The 13,423-nt window shown below is 48.0% G+C and overlaps 1 long non-coding RNA gene across 1 annotated transcript; it reads left to right on the top strand.

The window, feature by feature from the left end:
• Positions 1 to 9,611: 9,611 nt before the first annotated feature.
• On the top strand, positions 9,612 to 12,859 carry LOC141572470 (uncharacterized). Its single transcript, XR_012497818.1, has 3 exons — positions 9,612 to 9,747; positions 11,379 to 11,569; positions 12,722 to 12,859. It is a non-coding gene; the product is annotated as an uncharacterized LOC141572470 (long non-coding RNA).
• Positions 12,860 to 13,423: the final 564 nt, after the last annotated feature.

Genomic DNA, 13,423 nt, shown 5'->3' with positions numbered 1-13,423 from the left:
TGGCACAGTGGGATCGCCCATCCTCTGTGATCTTGTTTCATTATGTCGATGATATTCTATTAACCTCAGATTCTCTTTCTGATTTAGAGCAAGCAGCTCCCTCTCTTCTCCGCCACCTGAAGTCACGCGGCTGGGCGGTGAATGAGGAAAAGGTCCAAGGCCCTGGCTTATCCGTCAAGTTTTTGGGTGTTGTGTGGTCGGGTAAGACCTAGGTCATACCTGAGGCGATTATTGATAAGATACAAGCCTTTCCCCAGCTGACCAAGGTCTCCCAACTGCAGACGTATTTGGGTCTGCTAGGATATTGGCGGGCGTTTGTACCCCATTTAGCACAAATGGCAAGGCCCTTGTACAATATGATAAAAAAGGGGGCCTCATGGGATTGGACAGAGGCTATAGAGAAAGGCTTCGTTGCCACGAAACGGGCAGTGCAGCAGGCACAGGCCCTGCAAGTAGTGGACCCCGGCCGCCCATTTGAACTTGATATTCCCGTAACCCAAGAGGAGTACGGATGGGGTCTCTGGCAACGGCAGGAGCGTCTCCGGTTGCCAGTGGGATTTTGGTTCTAATTATGGAAAGGAGCGGAGTTCCGCTACTCTCTAATAGAGAAACAGCTGGCTGCTGTGTATGCAGCCCTAGTGGCCACAAAAGCCATCACAGGAATGGCATGGGTGTTGGTTCAAACAACATATCCCGTCCAGGGGTGGGTCTGTATGTGGACCCAGGGACCCAAAACGGAGGTGGCACAGACCACCACCCTTGCCAAGTGGGGTGCCTACTTGGAGCAACGTAGCACCCTTAGTTCAAGCCCTTTGAGCACAGAGCTACAACAGGTCCTGGGGCCTGTGGAGCTTGTAGCCCAGGCTGAGCCAAGCGCTCTGCCCAGAGGGGAGGACTTGGAGCCCTCGCCCTACAAAGAAGGACAGTCCCCAGTACCTGAGGATGTCCAGTTTACCGATGGTTCTTGCTGAGGGGCTGCAGCCATTTGGACGGCTATTGGTGTGCAGCCCAAAACAGACACCATTTGGTTTGATACTGGGATGGGCCTGAGTAGCCAGTGGGCTGAGCTACGGGCTGTGTGGATGGTAATCAGCCACGAGCCTGGGCCCCTAGTTATTTGTACTGACAGCTGGGCAGTGTTCCGGGGCCTAACGTGTGGCTCCCTACATGGAAACACCAAAACTGGTTGGTGGGACACCGTCCACTGTGGGGTCAAGCCATGTGGCAGGACCTCTGGGACCTAGAGCAGAGAAAGGAGGTGACCCTAATGCATGTCACAGGTCACTCCCCCTTAGTGTCCCCAGGTAACGATGAAGCAGATGCCCTAGCACGGGTCCAACGGTTAGAATCGGCCCCTGCCACTGATGTGGCCCACTGGCTGCATAGGAAATTGCAGCACGCTGGAAACCAAACCATGTGGCAGGTGAGCAGACGCTGGGGTCTGCCTTTGAAATGACAGGAGATAGTAGATGCCTGCTATGACTGTACCATCTGTGCCCAGGACAGCCCCCAAAGGCGGAGGCTCCCCTGAGAGACACAGCAGATTATGCGAGGGAGGGTGCCCCTCACTCGCTGGCAAGTGGATTACATTGGACCCCCCACCCCCCGCCTAAGCCCACAATGCGATATATGCATTTACAGCAGTGGACACTGCTACGGGGTTGACGTTTGCTTGGCCATGTCCGGCTGCGGATCAGCAGCATACAGTGGTCGCCCTTACATGGCTGTGCGCCCTCTATGGGCACCCCCAAGTCATTGAAAGTGACAGGGGTACCCATTTTACGGGGCAAGAAGTGCAGCGCTGCGCTGCCAGGATGGACGTGCAATGGTTGTTTCATGCTCCGTATAACCCACAGCAGCTGGCATGATCGAACGCTACAATGGCCTTTTGAAGCAAGGTCTCCAGGTGTCAAAACACCCTCCCATGATGCATGACTGGGCCTCTCTTCTATGGGTCTCCTGAGAGTCTTGAATGAGAGACCATGGGAGGCAGGGCCAGCACCAGTAGAAGCTCTGCTACATCGAACGGCCGCTCCCATTCAATTACAAGTTACCACCAGTGAGACTCTGTTAAACCCAGGTTAGGGCAAAAATGGAAACATTTTGCTGCCAGCACCCACATGCTTGAAAGCAGGGGAATGACAGCAATGGACTTGGCACTGGCAGGTGCCAATAGGCTAATACGGCACAGGGACCCTCACAGAAGCCGCTTGTCACGTAGATTGTGAGGCGAGACCCTGTAGGGGTGGAATGTGGGGGCAGAGCGCCAGAGAGCAGTTTCCAGACTCTCAGCCTCACGTGGAAAGCTGCTGGCTCGGGTAGTAGACAGCCGTCAGCTGTGGCTAGTTGGCTGTCACCTGTAACCCTTGAGCCAGTGGCCACTAATATAACTGCTGAGGCTATGTTGGAGAGTCAAGTCGAGGGAAGTCGAGGAGAGAGTCGGTCGGTTGGCAGAAAGCAGACAGCAGGTCGCATGTCGTGTGAATCCAGCCTCCAGTGAGCCTATAGCGGTATGACTCCCCTACCTATGGCTCCGTGGGTGTTCCTTTTTGGCCTCACCATATCCTGTCTTTTTATGCGGGGAGCGGGAGTAGAGACCCCGCAGGCCACCCCGCGCGACACATGTCAATGACGGCAGCATCACCAGATTTCCAACACTTCGCACCATCTTCCAGCTTTTGATTTTCCCTGAACAATGATCAATCTTCTCCTTCATCGCAGCAAATTTGCAAGCAATGTGAGCAGGTGGCCATGAGCACAGGTGCGCATCTGGCACTGATTTGTCCTGGAGGGTTCAGCATAATCACCTGAGCCGTGAAGCCAGCAGCTTCATTTGTGAGTCATTTGTGCTGTCACCAGCCCATTGCCACAACAAACATCTTTGCCAGACACATCTTGCCAGTGTCGTCCCCAGGAAGAGCTTCACTCAAAGCTTCACCGTGCATTTCAACAGACTTTCCTTCAGTTGTAATGCTGACTGGAGCAAAGGTGACCACCGTGCAGGGTCTGACAACACCAGTCTCCTCTCGGCCCACAGGGACAGCACCAATACTTCCAATTCCGTAGCCGTCCTGGAGGAGCAGACGCAAAGGCTTATCAGTTGGACGAGGTGGTGGCAGGATGCAATCCAGAGCTTCAAGCAGCGTGGTTCCACTGACACACCCTCTTTACGGGTGACTTTCCATCCCTTCAACCAAAGCTTGTGACACTTGGCTGCAGCATGTTGTCACCAGTCCAACCAGAAATTGGCACAAATACTAGTGTGTCTGGGTTGTAGCCAATTTGCTTGAAGTAGGTGCTGAATTCCCTAACAATTTCCGTGTCTCTTCTGGCTGAAAGGTGGCTCAGTGGAACCCATGTTGTTAACACCAAGAATTAGTTGTTTCACAGCCAGTGTGTAAGTTAGAAGCATGTGCTCATGGGTCTTCCGTTCTTGGGCAGACCTGCTTCAAGCTCACCACACCAGCAGCAACAGTGAGGACAGCGCCGTCAGCCTGTACTCGTGTTTTTGACAAAGTCTCTGGGTTCTGGAGCATCGGCAATGGTCAAATAATATGTGCTGGTCTCTGTCTTGGCATAGAAATAACCCCTGGTCGTTCGCAGAATGTAAAAGTATTTACGATACTCTACAAAAGTAAGACGATTTATTGAAACTGTAAGAGAGAGAGAAAGACAGTTGTGTTTGGAACTGGCAGAAGTTTTCACAGGGCAGCCTGAGAGGGAGAGCTGCGGAGGAAGACGGGTAAGAGAGATGCTGGCAGAAGTTGGCCAGGGCAGCGTCTGATGGAGACAGCTGCAGAGACAGCGGGGTAAGAGAGAGATGCTGGCAGAAGTTGGCCAGGGCAGCGTCTGATGGAGACAGCTGCAGAGACAGAGGGGTAAGAGAGAGATGCTGGCAGAAGTTAAGCCAGAGGAGAGTCCCATGAGAGAGGTGACCCGATGAGAAGGAGTGTTGGGGTTCCATATTTTTTCCATGCGGGATGTGGGGTGCTTATCAGCTTGTAGGGGGGTTGCCGTTATAAATGTCGTCTCCGGGAAACTGTCCTGTTCCCATCTGTGATGGACGTCAGCTTGCAGGGGAGTTGCTGTTGTGGTTGGGAACCGTTCTGTTCCCATCTAGGCTGGGAGATTGTTAGGTGGTAGGGGGTGGGCCTTGCAGGTGAGAATATTTGGTTCCCACCTGTGATGGATGTAAGGTGCTTGTCAGCCTGCAGGTACAGTGCTGGCCCGGGGAGTCAGAGCCAAGCAGTTAATGTTTCAGCTCACTCCCGCCAGCTTACAAGCTCGTTCCTATTAACTCTTTACTTCTCTGACCAGTCTCGGATTTCCACAGGGAGATATCAATGGTGATATCTCAGTTCAGTTTCAGTTTATCCAAGACCCAGACGTACTTGAAGGAGCCATTTCCCATGTGAGCAGCTCCCTTCTCAAATTACAGAATCATACACTTGAAACCCATGTAATTTTACTACCCTTTGTCACCCCAATAAATTCTAATAAAAAATTGCTTTTGTGTTTTTTTTCTTGATCCCACCACATTTATAGATCATATGGCCAGTAGTGGTTGATTTGCCCGAATCAACATGTCCAAGACGACAATGTTGATTTGAGTCTTTTCCTTTCCCATGTTCACTTAGATTTAGGGATGGTTTTCACGACACCAGCGTTGTGGTGGCAAACCTGTTTTGAAAAAGCTCAAATATCTCCTTTTCAGTGACTGGAGTAGCATTACTTAGATCAGGGGTGTCAAAACTGTGGCACACGGGCCAACTGTGTTCCGTAACCCATTTTTAATTGGCCTGCAGCAAATTCCAAAAATATATTTAGTTTACTTAAACAAACCAGGTGAGGCAATACGTACTTCACCTCGAGTTAGTGGCCCGGCTGTTTGTGTATTTTACCGCATATGGCCCTTGGTGAAAAACGTTGAAAAAAGTTTGGACACCCCTGCTTTAGATCTTCCCCAGTCTCTTCATCTGGCTTAATAGAAGACAGCTGGATTCACATATTTGCTTCAGAATTACTTCTGTTGCAACGTACAGGTCATGTAGCCTCTGGAAATTCTACGTAACACTTGAGAGACAATGAGAATGAACGACTAAAATAAATCTTAATATTACTGTGAAAACAGTTTTGTTTTCCTAGACCCCCTGAGTCATAGGATCCCCTGAGCACTCCCCTAACTGCTGTAGTATGTAAATGTGTGTGTGTGTGTGTGTGTGTGTGTGTGTGTGTAGTGAAATTTCTCCTCTGCACATCAGAAAGGAGACTTGTCTTAAAACAGTTAAACACATATAGTGGATTCCAGAAACATGTGTGAACCTCATCTTTAAAAGCTATAATCAACATTATCACCTCAACAAATAAATACAGAAAACTTCATAGTTACATGAACAGGTTAATGATATTTGACAAAATCTGGTGACTTTTCTTAGTAAAAATCCTAAGTTAATTAATCATAGAAGAAAAGTATTTAGAACAAATAAAAGCAACTGTCAAAGTCAATGGCAGGATCACTGTAAAGAAATCGTGCTAAAGTCACTTCTATTGAAACCAGAGGGAAGCAGGTGACCACAGGGACATTCAGCAACGAGGCCGGTAGCACTTTTTCAAGGATGAGTTCGGGACCTTAAAATTCCGACCTCGTATGGCAATACAACTGTTTATTTTCAAATTCAAAGTGAAAATTTTATTGCTGGGGCTAAATGTATTTGTAATGAATGATTCATCACAAATGATTTGTTGAAAGGCCAGGCCATCCTGGGAGAGTCCAAGGTGTGGCTGGGTCACGTGACAACCCCCGTGATGGGCTCATCTTGGGATAAAATCAAGGTGAACCTGGGTGAAGGGTCTTCAAACTCCATGTTGTGTCTGAAATGGCACGTGGACTGGATCCCCAGCATTAGGAGAGGCACAAGTAGGGCAGTACACACAGTGAGTAATTATTGGAAAATTCTGGAGCAAACCAAGCATTTCTGCTTTTTCCTTCATTCTTTTCCATATGTAGGACACAGAAGGAGACTTAGCCATCACAGAACAATTGAGTTATGGCAAGAGTTGGCCAACAGGTGAAGGAAACAATCTCTGATGCCCCCGGCCTATCCATGTCGTGGGCCTCCCGTTGCAGCTCATGCTTGTAGCAAGAGGTGTGAGTCCATGTTGGGTGTACGAGGGCTGCTGGCAGGTGGTCTGGGGAGTAGAGAGAAGTGGCTCCATCAGCCCACAAGTTTCCCTGAGGAGCTCAGGGCATAATCTCCTGGGCTCACGCCTGCTCAAGGGAAATGGAAGGAATAATAACATGGCTGATGGAGTTTGTGAGATAAGGTGCATTGCTGATCTGGGCACCATCGGAGATGCTCACAGCGTTGGATAAACAGATATATTTCAATTTTTCATTCTTCTTATATATATGAAGTCAAATGTTATTGATAAATACATCTCTTAATGAGACGAATGGGGCCTACTTGATTCTACATATCCCTGAATAATATCACTTATGGTTAAGATAAGGCAATTTTAGTCATGTTTTCATATTTATAAGAGAAAAGTCTGAAAATACTTGTCACATGATTGTGCAGATGTGACAAGAATAAGTTTGTGGTAGCAATGTCACTCGAATTCTTGGATTCCTCTAGGATATTGGCCAAAAAAGACATTGTAATATATCACTCAAAATTACTTTTAATGATTTATCCCCACGGGTAATTAGGTCCTCCTTTCATTTTATTCAAAGCACGGAATCAGACACCACTCTCTGTAGGCAAAATTTTGTGTGTGTCAAAATGTGACTTTGCATTATTGTAGGGAGTCTAGAGATTTATACATGCAGAGTCAATGCTGTGTAAGACGTGATGGGTGATGTGTACACTTTCTGTCTTTGGAAATGGAATGAGAATGTTTATGAGAGAGGAGGTGGGAAATGAGAACCAGAGTAACAAGATGAGACATATTATATAAAACTATACGTGGTCATGAAGATCCAGAAGTGATGTCCTCCATGTTTCCAACCCACATGCGTGTTAACCAGTCAGACTTAGCCCTGGAGAAGCCCTGGGATTCCACCTCAGCCAAAAGGATGTTTGTCCCCAGTGCATCCTGCTGAGGACAGGAGTCCAGAGGCCCTGTGACTCAGGATAAATAATACCTCCCCCCAACCCACCACCCTTTTCCTTTAGTTCCAATATTCAGTTTTTAGAATTTGAAAATCACAGTAACAGTCTTAGATGTGATCATAAAACAACAATGAGATGATTGAAAAGTAACGATCTCATTTTCTCCTTTAACTGAGAGAAAACCCAATGGAACCACAGCCAAATTAAGAAGCACACTTTGTTAGCCTTTAGGATAAATAAACATTCCCTGTTGGCTTATTTGGTTAGACTCAGTTTGATATTTGTCTTTGGGAATGAGGTGATTTATTCTGTTTGACTATTACTTACTCTTTCTCCTTTGTGTTGCATAATTGTAGTGGCTGACGTTTACTGCCAGACCCTGTGATGAGCATTGTTCCTGTATTAAGTCCTTTATCCTAACACACATCCTGTGACACAGGCTATTATTATCTCCCTTATTTTACAGGTGAGGAAACTGAGGCAGGGAGGGTGGGCACCTTGCTGAAGGCTCCACAAGTGCTAAGTTCCAGCTGAGCTTAAACCAGGTAGTCTGGCCCTAAATATGGGCTATTCCTCACTACTCAATAAACGAATCCCTTCTAAAATTGAAAGATCCAAACAGCATTTGAAAACAAAGTCTAAATCAGCCTGATTAACAATCTGATATGGCCTGGATTGAAACTGTAGCACCCTTGAGAACAGTTGACATCTTTAAATTTTCTAATATTTCCTTCAGGAACAAGTGTGTGCCTCGGATTTTTACATTCCGTGTCATCTTTGAGTAGATTCCATCGTTTTACCCTTCAAGCTTTGCATGTTTCACTTGTGTAAACTGCAACATACTTTTGTTGTGCTAACATCCCTGTGGCCAATGGTGTCATTTCCTCGTTGAGTCATGTCTGGGTGACACAGGATGATGGGATTGTGATTGTTGCTTCTGTGCTGATCTCGTAGGCAGCTCCACAGTGAGCTTTCATCTGTTCTAACAGTTATTTCCAGTAGATTCTCTTAAATTTCTCTGATAGTTGATCAATCTATTACATATATCATGACCAATTGATTGATTCATTTCTTATTCTCATTCCCCCCCCATCATTAGAAGGGAATGTTCTCACCTAGATGGTTGTCTTTGTTCATAGTTTTATTTCTTACAACAGTTTTATATTCGCAGAAAAGTTGAGCAGAGAATAAATGCAGTTCCCATATGCCCTGTATGTCCGTGCAGGAACAGCCTTCCCCACTGTCAGCTTTCAATTCTTTTGTGTCTATACTCAGAGGTCGACCAGGTCGATCAATCATAATGCTATTTTCATTTTTGAAGGCCCTCCAGACTCTTCCCATGGTGCCTGCACCATTTCATATCCTCAACAAAGACGCACAAGTGTTCTTATCTCTCCACATACAAACCAACAGGTGTAATTTGAATTTGAATTTTCGATTATGCCATGACACTGAATGTAAAACACCCATGTGATTTTGACTTCACATCTGAATAACAGCAAGAAAACACCAGGGCAAAACTCTAGGTGTGTCTGACCTCAGCCATCCACTCTGCCTGCATTGCCCACAGATACAAAGGAAACTACTTGCTGTGGCCCATGCTGTCTCTCCAGGCACAAAGCCCTCCCTCTCCCACCAGGCATCCTGTATGTTCCAGGGTAACCTGGGACCTGTGTTCCCAACAAACCACATGGCTTAAGCTGTCTGGTCCCTCATGCTGTTGCCGCGGATCCCTCCTCCCAACATTTCTTCATGACAACATTCTGTCTGTTCTGAGTGGTTGTCAAGCCCGCTGCCCTGTGACAGACTACTTGCTAATGCCTCTCCTCAGAACTGTCATGGCCCCATCCCCGAATTGTCCATAGAGCACCCGCTTATGGTCGGGGAGGCTGAGACCTGCCCACTGGGCGCTTCTACTGCTGGGTCTCTGATGACCCGTGTGATGCTCCTATTGGACACGGGAAGTGAATGGGGACTTCTTTTGATCGAATTAGCACTGACTTGATAGGAAATCTCTCTTGATGTTGTTGGAAACATTCTGTTAAACAAGGAAGTGAGTTGGCGGAGGTAGTCTTCCTGTTGGCACTGGTTTCTGTTGGGATATGAAACCACTGATTGTTTGTACACTAACCAGATTTAGTGCTTTGTCACTAATATTTATTCATTCATTCCGGGCATATTTGATGATCCTCTTCACGGTGCCACTCACGATGATAAGTAAAGATGAGCTTGTCAGGCACTGAGCTTTCATTAAGGAGCTTCATTCCAGGGGGGCTCCCTTCAATTCATTGACTGTACATTGGTAAAGCTACAACCTCAGCTTTGCTCCAAAGGTGAGGAGCATGGTGCCAGCAAGACCCAGCTTTGACCTGTCACCGGGGTTGTGACATGGATGGTGGCATCAGCCCTCAGGGAGGAAGGGAGGGCTGGACGCCAGGCCTTGTGACCTGCCACGTACTCTGTGGGCAGGACCAGTGAGGCTCACTAGGTGCTTATAGCCCTGGGCTCCCAGGGTCCTGAGTCCAGCTCCTGTAATTGCTCATCTTTTGTGAAAGCTGAAAACTCAAAGCAAAAGAAACCATGAGGCTGTTGTTCCCTGTCCTGCTGGTCACTCTGGCCTTTTGCTGCTACGAGGGTGAGTATCATTGCTAACCAGACTGGCACCTGTCCTGGTAAGTTCCCTGCTCTGAACTACATCACTTATTTGGGGAAGGGGGTGAACAGATCCCAATTCAAACCTTTTCCACTTCTTGTGATCCAGTCCCCCAAAGCTCAGGGTTCATATACTCAATTCCCAATACTCTGGAACTTTCATTTTAAAAATAGCGTTGCAGGCACATGTGAGAGTTCTCCATCTGAAGCCTCACTCCGTGTCTGTGATCATGTTCTCAGAAGCTACAGGACAGAATTAAATTGGGATGTGAATCACTGTTCTGCCACTTGGCAGCATTGTGACCTTGAACACAATGCTTAGTCTCCAGGTCTCCTCTTACTGGGTTTCACAGCCACCACCAAGACCAGCTACGACAGTGGAGTAACGTTAAGTAGGTCCAGAGACCAGCTCTAGGTGTCCATACCCAGTCGTTATCCAGTAGTCATCAGACCTTCTCCTGCCCGGGGTCTTTAAGGTGCCAGGTGAGCCCACAGCTGGTGACTCATAGCTTCAGACACACAAAATGTTACAGCTGGAGGGTTTTAGTTCTCGGTTCAAGAAGAACCAGCATTCTCCGATTCTGAATAATAAATCTTCCATGGGCTCTGCCAATAAGCAGCACTCTACCCGCAATCCCTGCTCGTCCTCTGAGAGCACGAGCACAGTGGGAGCAGAACCAGAGCAATCGCTAGGGCTCCATCGCCATCGCTCTGATCTAACTCTAGCCGTTCATCCAACACCATTTTGTGTGTCTCCATGACCTCGATCCTGACCCAAGTCTTTTGGAGTCTTTCTCTTTCATCTGACTCTCAGAGCCTCCTCGTCCTCCCCGTGTGGCTGATTAGGGTCAGATGAGAGCCTGGAAGGGCACTTTCCAGGCTGCAGGTGACTCAACGACTGAGGGGATGGAGAATCCAGACCAGAAGGGGTTACTTCAGGTCTCAGCACAATTGCCTTGGGGTCAAAAATAACTCTGAGTTCCCACCTCCCACCCTCTCTGAGGAATTCTGTACATCACTGCACAATAAAAGAGCCAATCATACTTTTGTGTATAAGCTTCAGATGTGCTGAACTTAAACTCATATTTTTTTAACTTTGTAGCTGTGTCGGCATCCAATGACATAATTCTATTGTTTAATTTAGTTTCCAAAGAGCATCTTCCAATACTTAGCAGGTTTACTGACCTCTCTCCAGATTTATTCCCCCTTCTATGATCTCTGGTGAGATCTGACTCTACCATTCACTTGAAAGATTGATTACTACAATCTCCTCTTCCTCAATATCCAAGAACAAAGAAGGTGTCATTCTACGGAAAGGCAAACCTTCGTTTTTGAAATCTAGGGAAGGTGAATTTCAGCACAGCAGGAGAGATGTGGAGAACAGTTAGTGTCTTTTAAAAATAGTAAAAACTGAACTAGGAAATCCTCAAATCGTTTTGCAGGACTCCCTTGCTCTGTGACCTTGAGGAAGTCAGGACTTCTAGGGTTTGCATGGTCATTGGCACAATTGTGTGATGAGCTCATAAAACCACTGGGGTTCCTGTCCGGGTCTAACATCAGAGAGGAAAAGGGACTTTCTTTATATCACTTGTATTTCTTTTTCTTATGTTCCAGCCAATGCAAATGTGTGTCCATCCTTTGCTAATGCAGTGAGAAGCTTCTTTTTGGATTCTGTACCCACCTACGAACGCATTATTCAGTCTTTTAATCCACCTGCAGAAGCTGCTCAGGATGTGGTGAGAGTGAAGACAGAAGTAACTAACGGCATATCCTATTTTCACCGAGAGAAATTTCTAAGTTTTGTGGTAAATTCTTTTCTTTCTGCACAGAGACTTCTGCTCAGTGCACAGCCTGGAGGAGGGTTGGCATCTGCTCTGTGAGGGCACAGGAGGCAGAGGCCCGTGCCCCCTGCTCACGTGTGAGAGGCTGATCCCTGGCCTCAGGGTGGATGAGAACGTGACACCTGCTGAGCTGTGCTTGAACTGCACAGAGAGTTTGGCCTGATCCCTCTTCTCAGGTCACCTCCCTGGGCGCCAGGTTCCCCTCAGTGTCCTCAGGAACAGGAAAACCAGGGGCACACGCAGCCATGTTGGAAGCCCAGAGCCGGCTGCCTCCCTGCCCAGGAGCTGTCAGGGTCTGAGCTCCCCTCACCCAGGGGCCCAGGCACTGGGGAATCTCATGGGGAGTGTGGGAGTGTTGAAGGGGAGACAGCGGGAGGGAGGGAACTAGCCCCCGCCTCTGTCCTGATGGAGGGTCACCGGCTGGGGTCTCTGAGCTTCTGCAGAGCCAAGGCCCACCCCTCGTACCTTTGCCCACTTTCCTACCCGTCACGTATCACTGCCCGTGAATAGAGCCACCCCCTGTGATGGCTCCTGCAGCCTCATATGAAACTGAAACACTTAAATCATGTCATTATGAAGAAATCAGATGTTTAAATGTTGTTGGATTCAGTCAAGTTTATGCAATTTCCATGATACCTGGGTGCTCAGAGCAGAGAAGCACATGTGCCCTCATGTTGAAATACGACACCTCCAGGCTGGAAATCTGAAAGCGGAACTTCCCAGGCCCCTCCAACCCCTGTCCTGGTCTCTCAACCCCATGTCCACCTCGGAGTGAAAAAGCACAGTCCTGGGACCTCAGGCTCAGAGAAAGCAAATCCTGGGCTGCTCTTCACCCTGCTCCTCCCTCCATTAGAATCCTGGGTCCCACTCTTGGGTCCCTCGGGGTCCCTTTCCCGGGCTCTGGACATGGCTCTTTCCTGACCCGCATGGTTTGTTGTAAGTGGACCAGGTCGTCTGATATCACCGCTCACACTGCTGTCCTGCCTGGGGCCCTCCAATGCCTTTGCTGGTTGAAATATTTCTTCCACATCCTGGTTTTGAGCAACAGCCTGTGTTAACGTGTCATGTCCGGGAGCAGCATCACTGACCTACCTGTTCTCTCTTCTCCTATTTCAGATAAAGATATGGTCCACATGTGACTCCTAGATTGAAAAGAATCTTACACACAAGGACCTCTGACATTCCATGTGACCTGATCTTCCCAGAAAATGTAAAGGTTTCTACATATTGCTTCAATAAATCACTAGCCCTGTACTTCTCTGCGTGTCTTTTTATCATCCAACAGTCTCTGGTGGATGGGGTTGTTTCATCATGAAGTGGCCATTGGGTGCTGTCACTAGTACATTTCAGTACCCAGCATCTGGGTACCCATGGTGGCCTGAGGTACAGGGACTACAAGAGGCAGTATTTGCTCAGGACCATCCTGCATTACTTACAGAGTTCCCAGTCGCAGGGCCATGAGTGAAAAGGACAGTTAGGGGTAGAAAGCAACCACAAGGTTCCTGCTCCTGGGCCTGACCTGAGGGATACCCGCAGCCTCACTGTCTGGCCGGTCACGTGGTTCCCAGCCAGCAGCGTCACTGCTATTCCATCCTCATCATAACCACAAACAACCTGCCTGGTCCTCACCCCTTCACTGTGCTTCAGTCCTAGTATGGTCCCGTATCACTTGTTTTCTGTCCCTTCTCAGTTTGCAGTGAATTCAGGGTTCAGCCTCCAGCGAGCTCATGTCGCTCTGCACACTCACATTGCTCTTCACGGCCTGCACCGCGCGGCCACTGCTTCACCCCTCATGTCCCTAAAGATGCACAAACAAGC

The sequence above is a fragment of the Rhinolophus sinicus genome, linkage group LG06 (genome assembly GCF_036562045.2).
Source record: "Rhinolophus sinicus isolate RSC01 linkage group LG06, ASM3656204v1, whole genome shotgun sequence".
Lineage (NCBI taxonomy): Eukaryota > Metazoa > Chordata > Mammalia > Chiroptera > Rhinolophidae > Rhinolophus > Rhinolophus sinicus.
This window is presented reverse-complemented; position numbering and strand designations above follow the sequence as displayed.